This window comes from Pyxicephalus adspersus, chromosome 11 (genome assembly GCF_032062135.1).
Source record: "Pyxicephalus adspersus chromosome 11, UCB_Pads_2.0, whole genome shotgun sequence".
NCBI classification, from domain to species: Eukaryota; Metazoa; Chordata; class Amphibia; order Anura; family Pyxicephalidae; genus Pyxicephalus; species Pyxicephalus adspersus.
The window spans coordinates 43903567-43924714 of NC_092868.1; the positions used below are offsets into that span (position 1 = coordinate 43903567).

Here is a 21148-nt window from a genome sequence, read left to right on the forward strand (position 1 = left end):
AGCAATAATTTATATTTATATTTACAATTATATTATTTAATTTATATGCTATTTTATATTTATTGATATCATAATATAGTTTATATTTAAAATTTAAATATAGAATTATTGAACATATATTATATAGCATATTCACATGTTTAGAAACAGGAACTGCTTTTCTGTCCTAACCATTTCCCAAATGCAAACAATAAATGACAAAGATCTAAAAACAAAACTACTTACCCAACTTTTGTCCACTGTTGAAGTCATTGTGCTTCTATGCTTTCTCTTGGGAAAGTTGGGTGCTTGATTTCCCTCTTGTACTATACTGGATTGGTTTTCTATTGGAAACAAGTTGGAAAGCATATAGGTTTCCCAGGCGGCAGCAGGAATTTATGCCACAAACGTCTATGCAAAAATACTGGGGTTCGAGGTAGGAATTTATTTATCATTTCTTTTGTCTTTTATTTCCTATATTGTGTTTTTACATTTAGGGGATAGGGGTGCTCCTATATAAGTGAACTTAGGTGCATTTTAATGCATGTACTACTTTTTTTCAATATTATTATATATATGCATGGCTGTAGATTTTGTAAAATTGACGCCCCTACCATGCACCCCAGAGGAACACTGGGCAATGCTTTCCAAATTTTGCTGTGAGCCCCATGATTCATAGTTATGCCCCAGTTAAACTGTATGTGGAAGAATGCAAAAGAAATGCCTTACTTGTAAGGATGTCAGCCTTACAGATAGCCAAAATAAGAATATTTGTGTCAGCGGTGACCTGAGAGGCACAAATTGCTCGTTGCTTATGGAAGCTCTAGCAACCTCTAGGGGAGTCCTAGGGGCCCAAAAAACCCTGATTGAGACACACTGATCCAGATAGATATATAGTAGGCTTACTAATTGACTTAAAATAATGTACAATAGGCTCTACGGTATTTACATGGCGGAAACACATGGGAGTGAAACATTATTATTATTATTATTATTATTAATATTAATATTATTATTATTTAACAGGATTTAATTAGGACCAACATATTACACAGTGCTGTACAATAAATAGGGGTTGCAAATGACAGATGAATACAGACAGTGACACAGGAGGGGAGGACCCTGCCCCAAGAAGCTTACAATCTAGGATGTGGGGGAATTCAAACATGACTTAGTTTTTGCTCATCTTGAGCACTAAAAAAGTAAAGAACACACTAATTACTTTAATAAATACTCAGCTTTTTAGAATTTTAAGGCTTCCTGCATTGAGTATTGAATGTGGCTGTTAATCTCTTTGCAGACGGCTAATGAAAAAAATATGTGAAGTTGCAAAGTGAGTGAAAAGGAAGCCATCTGGCAGAATGGTAAACAGAACCATAACACAACACAAACAAGTGTGTGCTTGCTCTAGACACATTCGATTTTCACGTACGTTGTTACTTTATTTACAGTGGCAAGGTGCGTTGTACAATACAATTGGAAACAGGGAACTCTTCATATCCAGACCTGCACAGGAATACAGTAATTTAGCCAGGAGTCAAACATTTTAAAAGGTAAAATATCTGCAGCCAGAATTGGAGGTCCCAACTCCTTTCTACCCTATCTATAAATAGGTTAGGATAGAACGAGTAAGAACTTCTTTTGGGCTCCTAATACTATTTGTGTCCTTGCTAGGGAAACTCGTCCCTCTATTTCTCTTGGTAACCATAATTACCAGAATAGAAGATGAGGGGAAAGCCAGAGTTTAGGTTGTCATCAGTTGAAATAGAAAGTTTCATCTTCCAGAGCCAATAAAAAACACTAAATACCGACAGGAGGTATAGAACCTACGGCACACATGAATAGTTTATGGTTTCTGTGACACATAAAAAATTGTCACGTGGCATGAACACAGGTTGAGTTTGGCCCATCGGAGAACTATATGATGGACTATAATCTATATAAATACAGCATACAGCTATAGACTGTAATGAGCAGTTCACTGCCTGTGGCCCACCTACCTTTATGCAATTTCAGTGAAGCTCCTACCAGAGTACACACAGCTATGGAGGCTGGTATATAAAACAGAAAGTCCACATACACTTTTTCCACTCTTAGCGCAATCACCATGTGCAGCCGGTTTAAATGTAAGACCCATACATTGCTGAAAGTACTGGGGCTGATTTTATTGCCCATTGCACACTGTTGTTCCTTGGCATTGCCTAATACTGTGGGCCTGATTTAATAAAGCTCTCCAAGGCTGGAGAAGATACACTTTCATCAGTGAAGCTGGGTGATCCAGCAAATGGATTTGGTCCAGGATTCAAAACATTTGCTGGGAAATAGCAAATTAATTTGCAATCTGGAACTAAAAGAAATCTATTCCAGGTTTACCGGATCACCCAGCTTCACTGATAAAAGTGTATCCTCTCCAGCCTTTGAGAGCTTTAATAAATCAGGGCCTGTGTCTATATTCCAAAAGCACAAAGTAACACAAAACTACAAATTTGTTGATCCCCTAATCTTGACAACCGATAAAATTCATGTCTAAATATTTTTTTTTTGGATAGAGCTGATAAAAAATAGAACTTCTATTACCTGGAATCTTGGATTTAACTTATCTTCTGTCTTTCTTGTGTTACTTGAGGTGCTTAGAACTGGAAAAACCTGAGTTCGACCCATGCCAGTCAAGGAGTCCAATTCTGAATTGTTTTTTTTTAAAAAGCTTTAATTGCCTATTGTTGATGGTTTCTTTGGCTAATTTTAGGAATCTTGAACAGCATGGGGTCAGTTTGAATCCATCATTCTGTTCCATTCACCTTTAATTGTGCTGCAAAGAAAAAAGGGAAGAAAAGAAAAAAAAATGCTAATTTTTACACCACAATGAGAAAAAAATGCCTGTGTGTAACTGGAAATAATTGCTGTGATTTCACCTTGAGAACAAAGTATGAGGAAAACTGATGAATACTATTAGCAACAATGAGAAACAAAAAGCCTGTTTGTAAGTGGAAATAATTGCTGTGATTTCACTTTTATTTTATTTTTTTTAATCCTATTTGTGTCTATTAGCTACAAGCACTGTCCTTGGTGCTTGAAGATGGTGCCTTGATGAGTGCTGTAAAGCGTTTTATAAATTTTGTTATATTAATATTTACTTAAAGCGTACCTAAACTCAACATTTTTACTTTACATAGAAGGGTGGACAACCCTTCTATGTAAGGTAAAAATATTGGTGTTTAAAAAAAAAAGGTGCAGCACTGTCCCTTTAAGTCTTGATTGCCGCGGCTCATAATCCCAGGAGGCTCTGGCTGTTCCTTCTGCACATGACCTGTTCTCTGGCATACGCAGAAGGGGCATTTTTCCTCCTATGGGAAAAAGATGCTGAACTCATGCATTTGCAGTGAAATCGGCTCTCTTTTTTTCCCCTTCACATCGCTTACGTCACCTGATCGATGACGAAAGAAGACCGAAGTGAAGATCGGAGATGGTGGCACCCGATGCTTCCTCTGTGCTGGGACGAAGGGGAATTCCAGGATGACATGGAACGGACCAGCGCCATCGAGCCACCTGCAGGTAAGTGTGATTTTTTTCTTTTTAGTTTAGTTCCTCTATAATGCATTAAAATTACATTTTTTCCTAGTTAGCAGTAGCCTTACAACCACTTTCTATCCCCTTTAGAAAGGAAGTGTACAGCGGAAGAAGCTGACTTAGCAGAAAATTTGTGTTGTCCTCATGCCATGGACAAAATGATTTTATGTGTTGCTATGTATGAAAACTTTTAAAATGATTGTGTTGCGTTGACATATTGCTTATTTAAGTATAAATGTTTGCTAAAATTAAAAAAAAAAATGTCGAGCTAAATTGCTCCCTAAAAGTCCTATTTTGTTTGCTTTTGGTCTTTGTTGAAATTTAAAATCATGGGGATGTGGCACATATACATGAAGTATTTTCATTCGACAGCTATTTGATAGAATAGTGAGAAATCACCTGGGTGATCAAATGCCGAATTCGAACACCTTTGAAGTCATTGGTGCAAGAAATCGGGGGTTTTTTTGGGGTCCTTTAAGGGCTGCAGAAGCAATCAGATTGCTCTTGCATCCCCTTACTAGTTGTATGTGTTCTTGGATAGAGTTTCTGTATCCAAGAACTATAGGTGATGAATGGGGACACATAGTAGTAGCACAGCTGTACTATTCTCTATCCAAGAACACAGGGCACTACAGGTGATGAATGGGGACAGGTCCCCATTCATCACCTATAGTGCCTGGAGATCCTGCAATGACATGAGGAGTCCCACGGCGGCACAGCCAGGGAATCATAATGTCATTGTGGGAAAACCTGTAAAAAAAAAGTTAGTTAAAAAAACATTCAATAAACTACTTTAAAACACATTTTTTTCCTCCAATTTTTGCCGTCGGATACCGTGTTTTTTGGGTCGGGTCTATCCAAATTCCAGTCGAATATAAGGACAACCCGAATTCGAAGACTAACACTAATGACCACATCATTGAGGTGGACTTGAGAACTAAAGTGTAATGAATGGATTTGCCATACGCAACCACTGAGCAATTTAAAAATGAAACAAGTATTTTAGATTGACTGATGCTAAACATTGATTTAAAAAAAAAAAAAAAACGTTTTTGTCATTTATTGAAATTTATTCCAGAAAATAGGACAAAGAATTTTCAAGCAGAGAACCATCCTCCTGCCTGCTAATTTCACAGCTGAACACTGCCATCGTTCACTTTATGAAATGACAGTTATCACAGAACAGACATAGATATAAAAACATAACTATGCTGATGTGTACTGCATGGCTGATCAGTCCTGCTGTGTACTTAAAGGGTTTTATAAATGTTTGATGAGACATCTTGGAAATTTTGCAAACCACTATATTAACATCTCTCAACCTCACTTCCTAACGTGCTGCTTCCTGCTATATTCTATAGAGCACAACCACAACTCCTCTGCTTAACCAGCAACCAGTCAAATTTACAGAAAATAAAAATTAAAGTCAACTAGTCAAGAACTTGGACAATATAAACTAATCATATACTAAAAATGGCATAAACAGGTTAGCTTCTTCTCATAGCTGCGTGTCAAAGCTTGATACAAATAAAAAGCAATTACAAATAAATTCAAATTATTTGTTTATTTCTAATCCCCATCCAAAGCCCAGTATTGATCTTTCACATTATGAAGTAACAATAGGAAAGATCAGGAGGGAGAAGAGGCAAATTCCATAAACAGTAAAAATCTGCATACAACTTAATGAATAAATAACGCAGAAAAATAAAAATTCAATATACTTCAGACTGACAGTGCTTAAATGAGGAGGTTGCTTTACTTTTCACTTTTTAGTTTTTTTTCCACATTCTATCTGGAAAGAATACCACAAGTCTGTTCTTGCCTATTCTTAGCACTCATTTGTATCTATAGGGGCAGTAAACCATTTATATATAGCTTGATTGATTAATGAATTGATGGCTCAAGTACATAACAAATCATTAAAGTCATGTTTTTTTTCCTTTTGTTTGAACACTGTAGTTTGGGTATAATAAGCTCTGATATCCCCTGATGAAGCCAATCTAGGCGAAACGTGTCGGAATGAGACTTGTTATGTGATCTGAAAAAAAGATTTCCTAATGAAATTGTGTGTATTAGAAAATAGTTTTGAGATGACCGTATTTAATTGTTTTAGAATATTGTACACTATGTATTTGTATATAAACTGATTTCACATTAGGTATTAATGTATATAGGAAACTACGAAATAAAGTAAAGAATTTTATCAGACTAAAGTTAGTGCCTTTAAAAGCCTCCCTTTCTTCCTCCTCTTCTATTCCTCCCTCCCTGCACTTATTATCTATAGGGGCAGCCATTGTTATTACCCAATATAACTGAGAACTCCAGTATTTGTTTTAGTTTTTTTATGACTTTATCATGATTTTGTAATCTGAATATAAGATAAAAGTTATTGTTTTTTTTATTGCCATATGAGCAGCAGCTATTATGTGCATTGAGCAATTTTTATTTTGTGGTTTTCGTTATTTTATTGAGCTCTCTGTACAGAATAAAGGAAGGAAGCTGAGCTAAATTCTTGGTTATAACAGTAAAGCCCCATACAGATGTCAGGCAGACATCAGATTTCTGTCACTGGAAATTATGCTTTGTGAGTGTTTCCAGTAACAGGTAATTGACAGAGTGCTACACACACATAGATCTGTTCTGTTGTACGAAAAAGGAAAGAGAAAAGGATGAGCAAGTTGCACCCCGCTGTGCTCTCCTTCATAGGAAAATGACATTTCTTGACCATTCATCTATCTGCTAGGAGGGATGAAAGAATGTTTTAGGTTAGGGGACTGCTGTACAAATGCTAGATTTTTGCCCAAGGCGAGCATAGCCATTTCCCTCAAGTGACATTCATCTAGCATGTACGCAGCTTAATGGAGAGAATTCAAGTTAAATGGAATTGTTCTTATTTAAAATGCAGCTGTAGTTGCTCATACACCCCTGGCAATGTTATAATTTGTTACAACCTCTGTAACTTGTCTAAGACAGCTTGGTCTGAAAACAAATAAGGGCATTGAAAAAAATAAAAGAAGTCAAATACTGAATCTTGGATACTGTTATAATTATATGTTTTTTACATAGAGTTATCAGAATACATTTTTATGGCAGTGGTCCTTTATCTAACAGGATTTGTTGAGCCTGGGGGAGAATCCATCTCTAGTCTAGTAGGTGGCACCAGGGAACATGCAGCACTATTTCTGCAATGAAGATATAAATGATTCTTTAGATGCTTCCCTGCAGGTGCACTAACTGTTCAGTGTCTGGACCCTCAGATACGTTCTTCCTCCATTGATATCCAGTCTGTCAAAGCAGAAACTTCCATGGGGGACAACACTTTCATAGCCATAAACAATGATCTGCATTTGATGTGTTCCTGGTTGGATTCATTGAACTACATTTGTTGGATTCATGTTGGATTCAGTGCTCTGAATTTGTTGAATTCCTGTTTGGATTCATTGATCTCCATTTGTTGTGTTACTGGTTGGATTCATTGATCTGCATTTGCTGGATTTCTGGTTGGATTCATTGATCTGTATTTGCTGGATTTCTGGTTTGATTACTTGATCTACAATTTCTGGATTGTTGGTTGGACTCATTAAACTAAATTGGTCAAGTCCTTGGTTGGAATAATTAGTCAGAATTCGCTGGATTCCTGGTTGGATTAATTGATCTGCATTTGCTGGATTCCAGGTTGGATTGGGTGGTGTATATTATTTTCTTCATTTTCACCATGAAAAGTTATTCAGATCTTATATTATCTTCTTTCTAGGAATTAATACCTTCAATTAAATAAATACAAAAAATTTGTTGAACCTGATGTAGAAACTATCTCTAGTGTAGCATGTGCCATCAGAAGATATGCAGCACCATTTCTGACAGTGAGAATTATTCTTTAGGAATTATTCTTTTAGGCAGAATAACTGCTTAGTGTCTTGTCTCTTCCTCCCCTGATACCTCCTTCCTTCATTGACATGGCGTCTATCACAGCAGAAGCATCCATTGGGGACAAGACTTAGACAGCCATAGATCAAAAAACAACAAAGACAGAGATTTAAGCAGGGTTTTTCGGTACAAACGATGTATTCAACATACATTAACAAAATTTGTAATAGGGTTTGTACATTAAAAATACCACTGTATATAACTAGTGGTCAGGTATAATCATTGAAGTCATATGATTACTTAATACAATAAACAGTATTCAAAGGTTGGTTTGAACCACCTTATTATCCTTGGGGTTCAACCACAGACAAAGTGATTTTTTCACTAGACATATAACAGCTATCAACTTATATATTGTTCACCATATACAATGTTTGATCATCAAAGCATGTTGTTGGATATACTCGACGCGTTTCGCCAGATACGGCTTCTTCAGGAGTATTGACAGCATGCGTAGATTGTCTCTGTCAATTGCATCTAGACCAGTAGATAATGTTTGAATTAGACAGCCATAAACAACACATCCACTTGACTTGTGTCCATATGTGAAGCTAGGTTCACATTTGCTGGATTCCTAGTTGGAATGATTCTGCATTTTCTGGATCCCTGATTTAATTCTCTGATCTGCATATGCTGGATTCCTGGTTGGATTCCCCAGTCTGCATTCACTGTATTTCCTGGTGGGCCTAATTGATCTAATTTGCCAAGTTCCTACTTGGATTTATTGTTCTGCATTTGCTGCATTCCTGGTTGGATTCGGCGATCTATATTATTATCCTTGTTTTTTTTTTCTCACCATAAAAGTTGTGCATATTCATAATATTTTCTTGCTAGGAACAAATTACATCACTTAAGTAAGAACAACACAATCACTGAGCCCTAAGAATATGCCAATGAAGGAACACTTAGAGTTGCAATAGGAAACAGCTTAGTGTCCGGGCAGTTTTCCTGATAAACTGTCTAAAAGAGGATTTCCTCCCACTTCATATTGTGTCTACACAGTTTGTAAAAACACCAAATGTAGTTTTAACCCTTTCCTATGTCATTAAAAAGTAAAAAATAAACTCAGCATGTTGTGTATACATTTGTTATTGCTTGTTATCGTATGCCCGAAAACTCAGTGAAAGCCTCATATCTTCCAATCTCTTCATAGTCTACCCTCACAAAGTATGATCTGTGCCTTGTTGTTTAGAAATACCAAAAATACCTTTTTCTTTCATTTGGAAGTAGATATCAGAAAAGTAACAAAAGCATTTTTGGTTACCATAACAAATTTGATCTGGTCAATATGAGTCCAGTCTGATATGCTTTGCCCAGTCTACATACCGGACATTTTATAATATCTTCCCAACAACAATGATAGCTTTGTAGAAGAAAACCACAGAAAAGCAGAAGAAAGTAAACAAGTGATGATCTGTATAGCAGAAAATAAGGGGTACCAGGCAGAGCTGACTAATATCTGACCTTTTCTCTGCCTCCTTGAACTTGTGACTTGAGCCTGTTATATGAAAGGAGATAAGTATTTCCTTTGAGACATTACATATTTTACCTTATTTCAAGCACAATTCTGTTATCAAGGAAAGATAATAATAAAGTGGAAATCCAGCTAAATGCATAACTGGAATATGAATTTAAAATGTTAAAATACTTGAATTTTTATTCAATATTTCTCATAATAATATATTATTATATATATATTATTGTATAGCCCTGCCTGAGAGCCCAGATGCTTTACTGACCAAGTCACCTCTACACCTTTATGGCTATGAAGTACAGAGGGCTAACACCCTCCAACAACTAAAAAGTTTAGAAAAATCAAATAAGTTTGAACTTCAGGTGAGGGTCAGGAAAGCAGTTTTTTTGGCATAAAAATACAATAATTTATTGGGTGATTAAAAAAATGTACAAACCTATGTTTTTCAAATTACAATATACTGTTTTGTACAGGCATGTTACAATATTTCCATTTAATATACACATATAAAAGAATGCTTGAACACGCAGGAGATGTGTAATCTCATTTATCAGAATCCCCATGAACTGACGCGTTTCACCTTATTTGTCGATAACCAGTTATGCTCTTTAGAGAATTTTAAACATTTGTGCAGTGGTGGTTTACCAGAATGAAGAAAAAAAAAAGGGGGCGCTGTGTCTGTTTCTGAGTTAGGTATAGGTTATGTATCATATTATAATTACAGAAGGTATCAAGTAACAGGAAGCAGGAGGAGTTTTGTCTCCCCAACTTTAGGACCTTTAGAGGGCGTTGGATAATTGTCTGGGGGTGCCCAGACCCTCTTGGGGTAGTCGGTAGGCTGCTAGATCCTTCGGTAAATCACTGAAATTAGGCAAAATTAGGTAGACAACCCTTTTATGTAAGGTAAAAATTATAACTTTTTTTAAAGCCCCTCCCCACGTACCTACTTCACACATCCCAGGAGGCTTCCGGCTGCTACTTCGGGCATGCAGAGGGGCTTTTTCCCAAATAGGGAAAAAAATGCAGCTCTCATGGGTGTGCAGTAAGATCAGCATTCTTTTTTCAGCATTTACAGCAGACTACATCACCTGATCTCACACCTGTGTAGTGCAAGATTGGGTGACATAGCCCAAAGAAGAAAGAAGAGCAAGGAAAATGGTAGTGCTGGGACGAAGAAGGATTACAGGACAGCACGGAACCTAACCAGAGAAGCTCCAAAGGAATTGAGGGATCTGCAGAAGTAAAGATAAGTGAGTTTTTTTTAGTTTAGTTTCCCTTTAGGTGGTTGGCCACTTTTCAGTTAGAAGCAGCAGCCTCAGTATTTCCTACTAGCAGCATAGACTGAGGCTTTTTTACATTTTTTGAATAGAGTTTGGTGATAGTGAAAGACCATAACACTCCCTGGTCAATGGCAACCCTGCACCCAGTAAATAATTGGCATTTTCTCTATTGACTGCAAGATAGATAGATAGATAGATAGATAGATATAGATGGATAGATTCCTTTAGACAAACATAATAACGAGAAACAAAAAGCGTGCAGTTGCCACACATTCCTGCATGCATATTTCTTCTAATTCCGTTATTTTATTGGGTATTAATAAATGTAAAGTAAAATATGTTACACAAAATCAATTTTTCAGAGGGTCATCATCTCTATGCATGGCTATTGCACACTTAAAAGTGCCCCAAATGTGTGAAGAACATCCGGAACCTGCAACGCGATTATTGTTCTAATGCATAAACTATTCAGAAACGTGATATTTCCTGCAGATGCCAATTTAACTATCATATTTGCTATAGCATAACTCATGAGGAATATCCTTAATGATTCATATTACTTATAAATTACCCAATGAAGAATATAGGTAGCAGCAAATAAAGCTGATTTTAGATGTTTTTTTTTTAGTGATGCACACATACTTCACGGGCAGACTTAATGAGATTTAAAAAGAAACGTTGAAAAGTATTTTTTGTGTAAAATTGAAATGTTATGCCTGGAATAATTTTCCCTGACCTTTCATGCCCTTTGACCCTATAAGTACCATTTAACACTCACATTCTGTTTCACCCCAGACTCATTAAAATGTTTTCATTTTCAGGAATAACTCTGGAGCATGTAAACTTCAAATACAAATTTCATTACAGGCTTGCTGCTTATTACATTGCCACTTTAATTACCTTTAGGGCATGCTGAAAAAATTATGAAAGTTTAATGAAAGTCCAGATCTTCTTTTTTTTCTCATTAATGAATTAAAAAAAAATCTCTTATGATTTCACTTTGTTCTTTTAATAAACTTGTTTTATATTTGCACACAGATTTTTTTTAGCATAAAGTATATAGTGAAAACAAAGCCTTCACTGAAAATGGGCCCACTTTGGTTGGAATGGGCACAATGCCAGGGCATTCTACTAACCTATCTCTGAATCCCCCTTACCACTCTCCCTGGGGCTCACCTACCACCTTGTTTATACACATGACATGACTTTTGATATTTATCAACATGTTTGATCTATCTACACGAAAGCTCAAAAATTGGACACTTATGATCTATCATCTGCCAATTATTTTAGATTCAATGGCTTTATAAGACTGGAACTTGGATCAGTAAGTAGAAACTGCTAGCGTGTACGAATCCTTACCTCCTCTCTTTACACCAGGGGAAACTAGTACATGTTCTGTACATTCCATGCAGAAAAAATGAGCAGAAGACTGAAGGACTGTAACAAACCATTCTCAACTTTTTTAACATGGGGTACCCTTGAAATAACTTTCAGGTCGTCAAGGAACCCCTACTATAAATACTATATCCAACACTCACAGTTCATTAGCATGGTGGTCAGTAGGAAGAATACTTCTTACATTGCAGGCCATTGGGAAGAATGTTACCTTTGCAGATTTGCCAAATTGATCATTGGTGTCAGCTAAAGTGACCTAAGAGGTCCAATTTGCTCATTGCTCAAGGAACCCCTAGTAACCTCTGGAGGAACTCTGGAGTTGCACAGATCCCGGATCCAGATAAAATACAGTAAGCTTCTCAATAGCCTTAAAGAATGCAAAAAAAAGCTGTCAGATAAAGCTTCTTCCTCATAAAGCCTCTACATCTCTAAGGCTTCTTCAACTTACGGTAATGTCAACATCTTAATCTTTTCCATTACCATTTAGTTTTCTGGTTACGTCTTCTTTCTCATTGGACATGTTTAGTTCAAACTGTTTGAACGGGACCAAGAACCCGCATTGCAAATTAGTTAACTTCCAGCATCCCCCGACTCCGAGTCCTCTTTAATCCTTAGAAAAATGACAATATTTTTCTTGTTGCCACAGAGATACCTCCAGGTACTATCTGAATTAACAGCTGCAGGCCTCTCCTCAATTAGCGAACAGTCTACAGCTTTCACCACCTGGGAATTGCTGGCTCTAATGTAATTTGTGCTAAGTGAATCTATATATATCTTGTGCCATATACCTATAGGGTGACAGAACAAGGCAGGAGGACAGCAAAGTTATATCCTTAAGGACAAAGAAATATTGTAGATTTCTAGCAATATTGTAGCAATGGTATTATGTAGGAAGATAGACAGTGAAAGTCATATTATATGTGTGCATTTAAAGTTGGGCTTCCTTTTTATATTAAAAAGAAATCTTCAAAAAAGGCAAAAAGGGGAACTACTTTTAAAATTTATGTCCAGCTAAAATAATTTATAGGGCAGAAGTTGGTTAAAATCGTTTCCAATGAAAGGGCCAGAGGGAAAGAGGAAGAAGCAACGCAGGAAGTAGAAAAATTAGTGCACAACCTAAAGCATGCTGATTGGAGAAGAACTCATTGGCCCATCAAAAGCTGGGGCAGGTCAAGGAGGAGGCTTACAGGAAGTAGGGTGACTGAGGACATCTAGTGGCAGAAAAAATACTGCAGAGAAGCTGGACAGAAGCTTAAAGTGGACCTATCACAAGGTTTTTACCATTATACTAAGGATGATTAATGTTTTTATATTATGAAAAAATGTGCATGGGCAGTGGGAATGACACTTTTTTTTTTACGCTTTCAGTAAGACACTGAACCTAATCTCGCGCCTGAGCAGTGCAAGATCAAGAGACATCAGCAGAAGCCAGAAGAAGAAGGAAGAAGATGGCTGCTCCCATTGATCAGTCCGCACCACAAAGAAGAAGGAAGCCAGGGCAGCAAAGGACCTACTAGATGTGGATTACGGAGGGATTCGAGAAGAAAAGGCAAGTGTTATTTTTTTTTAATTAAATGTTTGCTTCATTATTTATATTTATTAATAATATTATTGTTTTTATTATCTTTCATAGACTAGTTAAATTTTGTTTTGTCATGGCACAAAAATATATGAATTCACATTATTTGTCTTCATTGACAGACTAGCCCTCTGTTTGTCCTGGTGACCTCTGTCCAAAATGTTTCCCAAAGCAAGAATGGAAAGGGAATCTTTCAATGTTTTACAGTGACACGTCTAACAGAGGATTTCCATTTGTATTTTCTCTCACTTCCTGTTATGTCTACCAGTGAAGAAGCAATGGAAAATCTTTCCAATGAAACACAGATGGCCAAACATATTTTTTACAAATATAATGTGATTGTCATGTTATGTATTATAATAAATCTATGTTATTATTTATACTTTAAACCCTACACTGTAAGATATATATATATATATATATATATATAGATATATATATATATTGTCAACATCCCTGAGTGCAGTTGGGTATTTAATATAAAAAAAGTGTGCAAAGTTATATACTTTACACATTGGAGCATATTAGTGACAAGATACAAGGATGAACTTTGCTTACAGTGTATTTTGCTTTTTGCATAGGCAGCTGACAGCTAGTAACCCTCTGTTATCTTTTCTGCACCTTCTGGGTGCTGCTAATTGAGTGTTGACAGAGGTAGTACACATGGAAAATTCCTCCAGTATATTCCTGTTCATTCTATATTGTGAATGTTACGCTAGGAACTGGTAATTAAAGGTACATAATCATAGAAACATTATTACATCAGAGGAAATGTTCACACAGATACTCACAAGATATAATTTGTGGGAAAAATGTAATCTTGTTTTACAGATGTGATCTGGGCCCAATGCAGTGGTATTTGCCCTGTGCAGTTATACAGGCAGATAATCCGTCGGCAGCTTTCTCCTTTTTTTTTCACCCTGTAGCCTAAAAGGTATATGTAAAAAATAGTAACTGTGGGAGACTCACCAAACATTCAGTGGCGGTGTATTTTACTGGTACATATAATTTCAACTAAAGTGATTAAACCACCTGTTGTGAATGTTTGGTGAATGTCACAGTCATTGGTTTATAAATATGCCCCTTAGTTTAAGCGGGTGAAGCCTTCACAGTTATTAGCCGATAGTTTGGGTAACATTATATCCCCAGAATGGATGTTCAGCCAACAAATTGATTCTTTTCACCACCAAAGCCTTCTTATATCTGTAAGGAAAGGCACTGTAGTGACTTCTGTACTGCAGTGTCCAGGTTTGTCCCTATTGTGGTCTTCCGTTCTCCCCGCTGGAATCTTAATTTTCAAAAATGGGCAGGATTGGCAGGAACAACAAAAAAGCCCTACAATAGGATTACTGAGTCCCCGAAACGTGTTGGCTTTCCTCGAACATATTCTAATAAAGATTTTTATTGAGGACATGTACAACTCGTGCTACTTTTCCCTACCTTTCATTTATTTTCTGTTAGCTTTCTCTTTATTGAGACATAATCAGTATCCAACAGTGTAGTAACCAGCTAGGCTTGGCTGGATATCGTCCTTGACAAGCAATTTTTGTCTGCTCAGCATTTTTCATATTCTGCTTAGCTGGTTCTTCATGAAAGCAATCACACACATTGTTAAATCACATCACAGTGCAGTACAGTTTGTACATGTAATTAAACCTTTTTACTATGTAGTAACTTGTCACACCTCAGAGTTCTGTCTAAGACAGCATATGTACCATTTCCTTAATTAGTTTGAACTTTTCAAAATCTTATTTTCAACAAAAATCAAACTATCTTCACCTGTAATTATATACATTATAAAAATTAGGTCAATTTACATACATTTGAATGTCAGTTGTCCCCCTTTTACAATTATTCTGGTTTAGTTGTATTTGTTTATGATTATCGTCTAGTGTCCTCCACTGGTTGACCTCAGATCTTGATATGTGGTATACAAACAATGATGTAACATTTTCTATGATTATGTTCAAAAACTTTGAGGACTCCTCCTAGGGCCTCCTGTTTATTAAACAGTGATTCTGACATTCCCTCAAACATTCCCTGGTGGGAATCTTCCAGGTCCATGTGCTTCAATAGCAGTAATTAATTCCCACCAAGGAATGTTTGAGTTCAGACTGCCTGTTTTATAAACACAGCTTCTGTAAAGTATATTATTCTTGACTCTAAAACAATGGGATAATTGCATCAGGTGTAAGGCTAGGTCATTAGGATCTGATGTCTATTGACCAAGAGGGAATGGTTGTTACACTTATTTAAAAAACATATGAGACATATGTCTTAGATACTTAGGCAAATAGGAGCTCTCGCCCTCACTGTCACTTCTTTTCCCGATCCCAGGCAACCCATCCTTCCCCCCAGATCCAAGGTTTTCTTAGGCTCCTGTCTTCCAACATTTGTAGAGCCCACCAATTTCTAAAACTTGGGAGTGGATGGACAGGGCTGGCATAAGCTCTCAGCCTCTGGGATTAGACATATGGAGATCGACACAACTTTCTCATTTTTTTTGTTCACTCTACCTAGGTTCTGCAGGTCACGGACACCTTTCGAGGAGATCTGTGAAGGAGGTATAAGACATTCTCTGGTGTATACACTCCTTCAAGACTCGCCCCCAGACTATACGCCCCCCCATATTTATTGGCTTGGGAATCAGATTTAAGGGTTACATTTAGAATGACTAAGAGGAAAAGGATGCTGTTTTGGACACACAAGGCCTCCATCAGTTGCATATTCCAGGAATGGAGCTTCAAAATAGTCTCCAGATGGTACCTCACCCCAACAAAACTCCACCAGTACTTCCCCAATGCGTCAGGAAACTGCTGGAGGTGTCAGATGGCAATGGGTACCTTGCTCCACATCTTCTAGTAATGCCCACTTTTGCAGAATTTCCCGGGATACGGTGCACTCGGTCATTCAACAAATTACTTACAATTATATCCCAGATGACCCAGCTTCCTTCCACCTCCAGCACAACTCCTTCTCCCCGAAAGTGTACAAACGTTCAGTGATTAGACATATGATAGTAGTGGCCACATCTTTTGTGGCAGCATTCTGGCAGAAGACTGAACCCCCCTCCGGTGTGGCTGTGGTTTCGACGGGTCCACAAAATCTACAGAATGGAAGACCTCACCTTATGTTGGAGGGACGAGCAATTTTTTAATACCTGGTATTACTGGTCTGAATTCACCTCCTCTCAGGAATATAAAAAACCACCCTACTCCGACACAGCCAGAGGACAAATAAATCCTTGTAGTGGGCAGGATCGCTTGAGACACCCAAACTGGATGGATAGCTCACACCGAGTCCCCATTATGTATGTTAGATATTTGTTTCTGTATGCTTCCGTACTTCTCTCCCATACATGTCCTCTTTTACATGCAAACCCTATGAACATGGGTCTGTACCCTGCCTCATAGAGGCAACTGTTACCAAATACCCCTTCCCCCTATATCCTACCCCTTTGTTTCCTCTCCACTACCCTCCTTTCTCCCGAACCAACCCCACATTATTCCAGGTTTTTATCAATTTTGATTATAGGTTGAGCACATTTTTTGTGTGTTCATGTTTATATACAAAAACTGTACCATTGCTTGCATATTGATTTTCATATTGTAATAATTTTCTACCCCAAAACCCTTAAATAAATAATGTTTAAAAAAAAATGTGTGTAATGTTTATTGCGATAGCTCATCTGCCCCTGAAGAAGTCAAACTTGTGTAATCTCCGTGTCGGATAGTTTCAGAGCTTACAAACAAATTCATAATGCCCTCCCAGGTTTATGGCTTGGTGATTGGTTTCTGCATACCTAAAGGAGGTCACATACCTAACCTATTCCCAGAAGCACCAGGATTTTTTCTGCAGCTGAGTGTAAGTAGGACATGGGGTGAGCTTTAAGGAGAGGTTGTCAAGTTGTTCTGAAGGAAGCAATATTATCTTCTCTTTAAATCTCATCCTGGTACAATCAACTTCATGCTAGGTATAGATGAAAATATAGAGGGATCAACAGCCCTAAATTTGTGAATCTAATTGAACTGTACAATCCTGACATCTGTTTGATATCGAGTAATGACAGCATTACAAACAATAAGCCCTGAACAATTTTTAATCAGGGAAATATTGATTGTTTGTCTGATTGATCATGAATCTAATACAGTTTTCCTAGTATAAAATTTAACAAAAAGCATTATAAGGACATGTCTAAGCTATTCATTCAATTTGAATTTGGTCAGGTATGGCCTTGCACTACATTGTTGCTGGTGATCTCACAGTGAATGTGTGATGAGCTTTTAATATCGGAAATAAAATAAAATGAAAAAAAATAAGCACTTTACAATCTGTGTATTCTTTTTTTCTCTTTTTTTCCCCCATTGTACACAACCATTCTTTTACTCTGTGGATGATCCACGTGCTGCCCCAGCTGCAAATGGGTTAAAACAATTGAAATTTAAAAATATCTAAATAATATCATTGGTGAACAGTTGCGAGGGCTTTCTCCTGTCAAGCAGGATGTACATTTTACGTAACAAGTCACAATTACATTCTTTACCCAGCCTGAAAAATCACCATGCTAATAATACAGAAACCCTAGAATCCGCCTCAGACGAACACAAGTTGTAATTAATTGTATTCCTGTGTGGAACAACCATGGCGACGGCTGCCAGGAAAAACTGAATAGTTTGCTAGCGTAAATATTCCAGACTGAACATTTGCACAGAAAATAATGAGAGAAATAAGATGTTTCGCTATTGGGAAGGTTATATGTTCCCACATATTTTTCTATATGACCATATATAATGAGCCTGCGTCTGTTTCATAAGGTTTGCCTGTAATTAGTCACACGGTCACGTCTGAGGAGGTGTGAATGTGTGCCACTCGGATCCAAAAAAAGACTCATGCATGGGGCCAGAGACGGAGATTTGTTGGAAGAAGCTGGCACAGCCCCATGAACATATACTTTTTATTTACTCAGCAGAGAAACAAGGAGAATGCGATTTAGATTGAAGAATCATCAAAATGTTCAATATTATTATTAATTTACATAGCGAAAACACCAAATGAAAAAAAATATAGAGCTGTAATGATACTAAATCTGAATTTTAGAAGAATAAAACATAATCTGATGCAGTGAAACCCTTTAGAAAAATAAATGTATTTTATATGAAATTGGTATAAATATTCAAAATCAACTTCAAACACAGATTAATGGGACTTTTTTGGTACACAAATAAAAATATAAAATTGCATACGTGACCAAGTTTGACATGAATTTTGCATAACATCAATAAGTGTTATTAACACATTTTGCATAACTGCTTTATCAGGAGAAACACCATTTAACATGTCTTATCACTTTATATTTTTTAGTGTACAACTTTGGTCACAGTAATGTAGGGGAATGCCACGGGAAAGATGTGGTGAGAATGGATCAGAGATGGAACGTGAAGCTCTCAGCAGTGGAGATGGTATAAATCCTGATGATAAAGCATTCATTCAAATAGGGGGTTTATATGCTGCCACAATAATCCACGTCCCATCCAATCAAAACTCCCTTCAGCCATCATTGTCCTTTCCCATTGTTAAGAGAAATATTCAAAATTGCCCTGGTTTAAGCTTTCTGCGATACCCTTGAAGTGGGAGCCAATACTTGGGGGACAATTTAAAAGGAAATATTGATCAGGTAATTTTATTGCTAGTTCTTCATTCTCCATGTGTGCAATTTTTGTCACCAATTTAATGACATATTTACATGACGATGATCAGTGCTTTGATCACCATACCATATGTAGCCTAATCCACATGGAGTAATTGATCACCACTTTTTCTTAAAGCAGCAATAAGAAGATTTTTTATTGTGGGAGCTGATTGCCACTTTTAAAGTAGCAAATGCTGACAATCGATAAATGATAAAGTTAAATAAAATTACATATAAATCAGTGATCCATAAATTGATAGTGACTTGATACAAATGGTGAAAGAACAGAAAATATGTGAAGTGATAATAAAAGTGTCAATCCAGCTGAAAAGTGTTGAGTCTTTCAGGAGATTGCCTTTTTTACATGGGGAATATATTTATTATTATTATTACACTGTATTTATTTAGCTTAGACATATTATGCAGCGCTGTACAAAGTCCATAGTCTCGTCACTAGCTGTCCCTCAAAAGAGCTCACAATCTAATGTCCCTACCTCAGTCATAGGTCATTAATACAGGGTCAATTTTGGGGAAGCCAATCAACCTAACTGCATGTTTTGTAATATGGGAGGAATCAGGAGCACCCAGAGGAAACCCACGCAAACACTGGAAGAACCTACAAACTCCATGCCGATAGTGCCTGGACGAGATTCGAACCTGGGATCCGGCACTGCAAAGGCAAGAGTGCTAACCACTGAACCACCATGCTGAAGTTTTTGCCCTTCCCAGATAATCCAGGCATTTTATGATATTAGTGTCTAAAAGAAGAGGAAAAGTGATTTCATGATGCAGATGCATAAATAGACACTGTCACCTTCCTATTCAAGGAGAAGTGGCAATACCCTATTCCCCAGCCAGGTATACCCATCCATCTGCACTGCCTCCTCATTGCACAAATCCACCCAATAGTAAGGTCCAGTGTTGGAGCTTACATGGTTGGATCACATCATCTACATGGTGTTTTGGTGTTTTGGATCAGTGGTCAGTAACTTTCCCTATACTCAAAAAACCAACTCTATTGGAGCAATTAAGCAAAGGCTTCAATGGGGCAGTATGGTGGCGGTACATGAATATACCTTGAAGGACAACCCGGTTGCATTGTCACGTTGGAGTAAATGGGGACCCCTTTTACCATACTCTGCTTGGGTAATGGAAAGGATGTCTTTAGGGATACACTGAAGAGTGGGAAGTTGATAAATGTTATTGACACCATGGAATGGAATAGCTCAAGAAAAAAATTGTAATAGTGTTGAAGAATTAGTGCCAGGGGGGAAGAAATATCTAACATACGTAATGGGGACTTGGTGACACTGAAATGTGTTTGATTAGTAAGTGAAAAATATTTTAATTCTCAGACATAAGTGAGAATTTTTTTGACCACAGCACAACAGAAAATGAAACGGCAACAGTAACAGCCATGAGGCCAAATATTTAAAACACTTTGTTGTGTCTGTGATGTTTCAATAGAAGTCACGTAGCAAAAATATATTCACATGGTATATGTTGCAGTCCGAAAACAATCTTGAGATGGTGGCAGTGGTCCTGGAGATTTATGAAGGCAGCTGCATGGTAACTGAGGAACCTATCCAGTGTGAATCCATCTATCTGCAAATTATTAATCAAAGGATTAGCATTGTACTGTATTTCATTCTGCAATCTGTGTGTCTGCCTGCCCCCAAGCCAGAAGCTGCATTTTACATTATTTATCATTGTATTGGAAACATTTTATAACACCTCACATGCTCACATCTTAGACATGGATAGAGGTGTGTTTTAAAATCAGTGCAAACTGTCCTAATACAAAGGGTTAAACAGTTTTAAAACAGTACAGTGCTACCTTTACCTAATTGGAAATCTGTCTGTATCCATTGCAACTTGCTTTAATGTTTAAAGCTGAACTCCAGGTTGATGTAAAATGCAGTTGTCTTTATTAAAAAATGATATAATTTCTAGGTTCAGCCAGTTTAAAATCCCGAATATAACTTGGATTGAGTCCATAATAATCCCTTATAGAGCAGCACTCAGGCTGGAAAGGTGTCAGTACAAGGAACCAATCATATACACTACATGTAAAAAATGAATAGGAACCATGATAACAGGAAAAGAAGAGTGCAAACCAAGCAGTGCCATGAACTGAGCATTATTGACCATGAAATGAGCATTATTCTTGCATTGTCCAATCAATGGCTGTGGTCACAGAGGTAACCTAAGTTTATTGCATGAATGCAGAAGATAAAAGTCAGATCACATGTCAT

General features: G+C 37.1%; 1 long non-coding RNA gene across 5 annotated transcripts; it reads left to right on the forward strand.

Annotated features, from left to right (window-relative positions):
* Positions 1 to 273: 273 nt before the first annotated feature.
* Positions 274 to 13593, forward strand: LOC140341075 (uncharacterized). 5 transcript variants are annotated; one of them, XR_011922801.1, is made up of 7 exons: positions 274 to 415; positions 1280 to 1343; positions 1431 to 1532; positions 2726 to 2959; positions 3421 to 3531; positions 10014 to 12898; positions 12994 to 13593. It is a non-coding gene; the product is annotated as an uncharacterized lncRNA (long non-coding RNA). The 5 variants fall into 5 exon arrangements; XR_011922804.1 differs by having other exon boundaries at positions 10014 to 10197; XR_011922800.1 differs by having other exon boundaries at positions 10014 to 13593.
* Positions 13594 to 21148: the final 7555 nt, after the last annotated feature.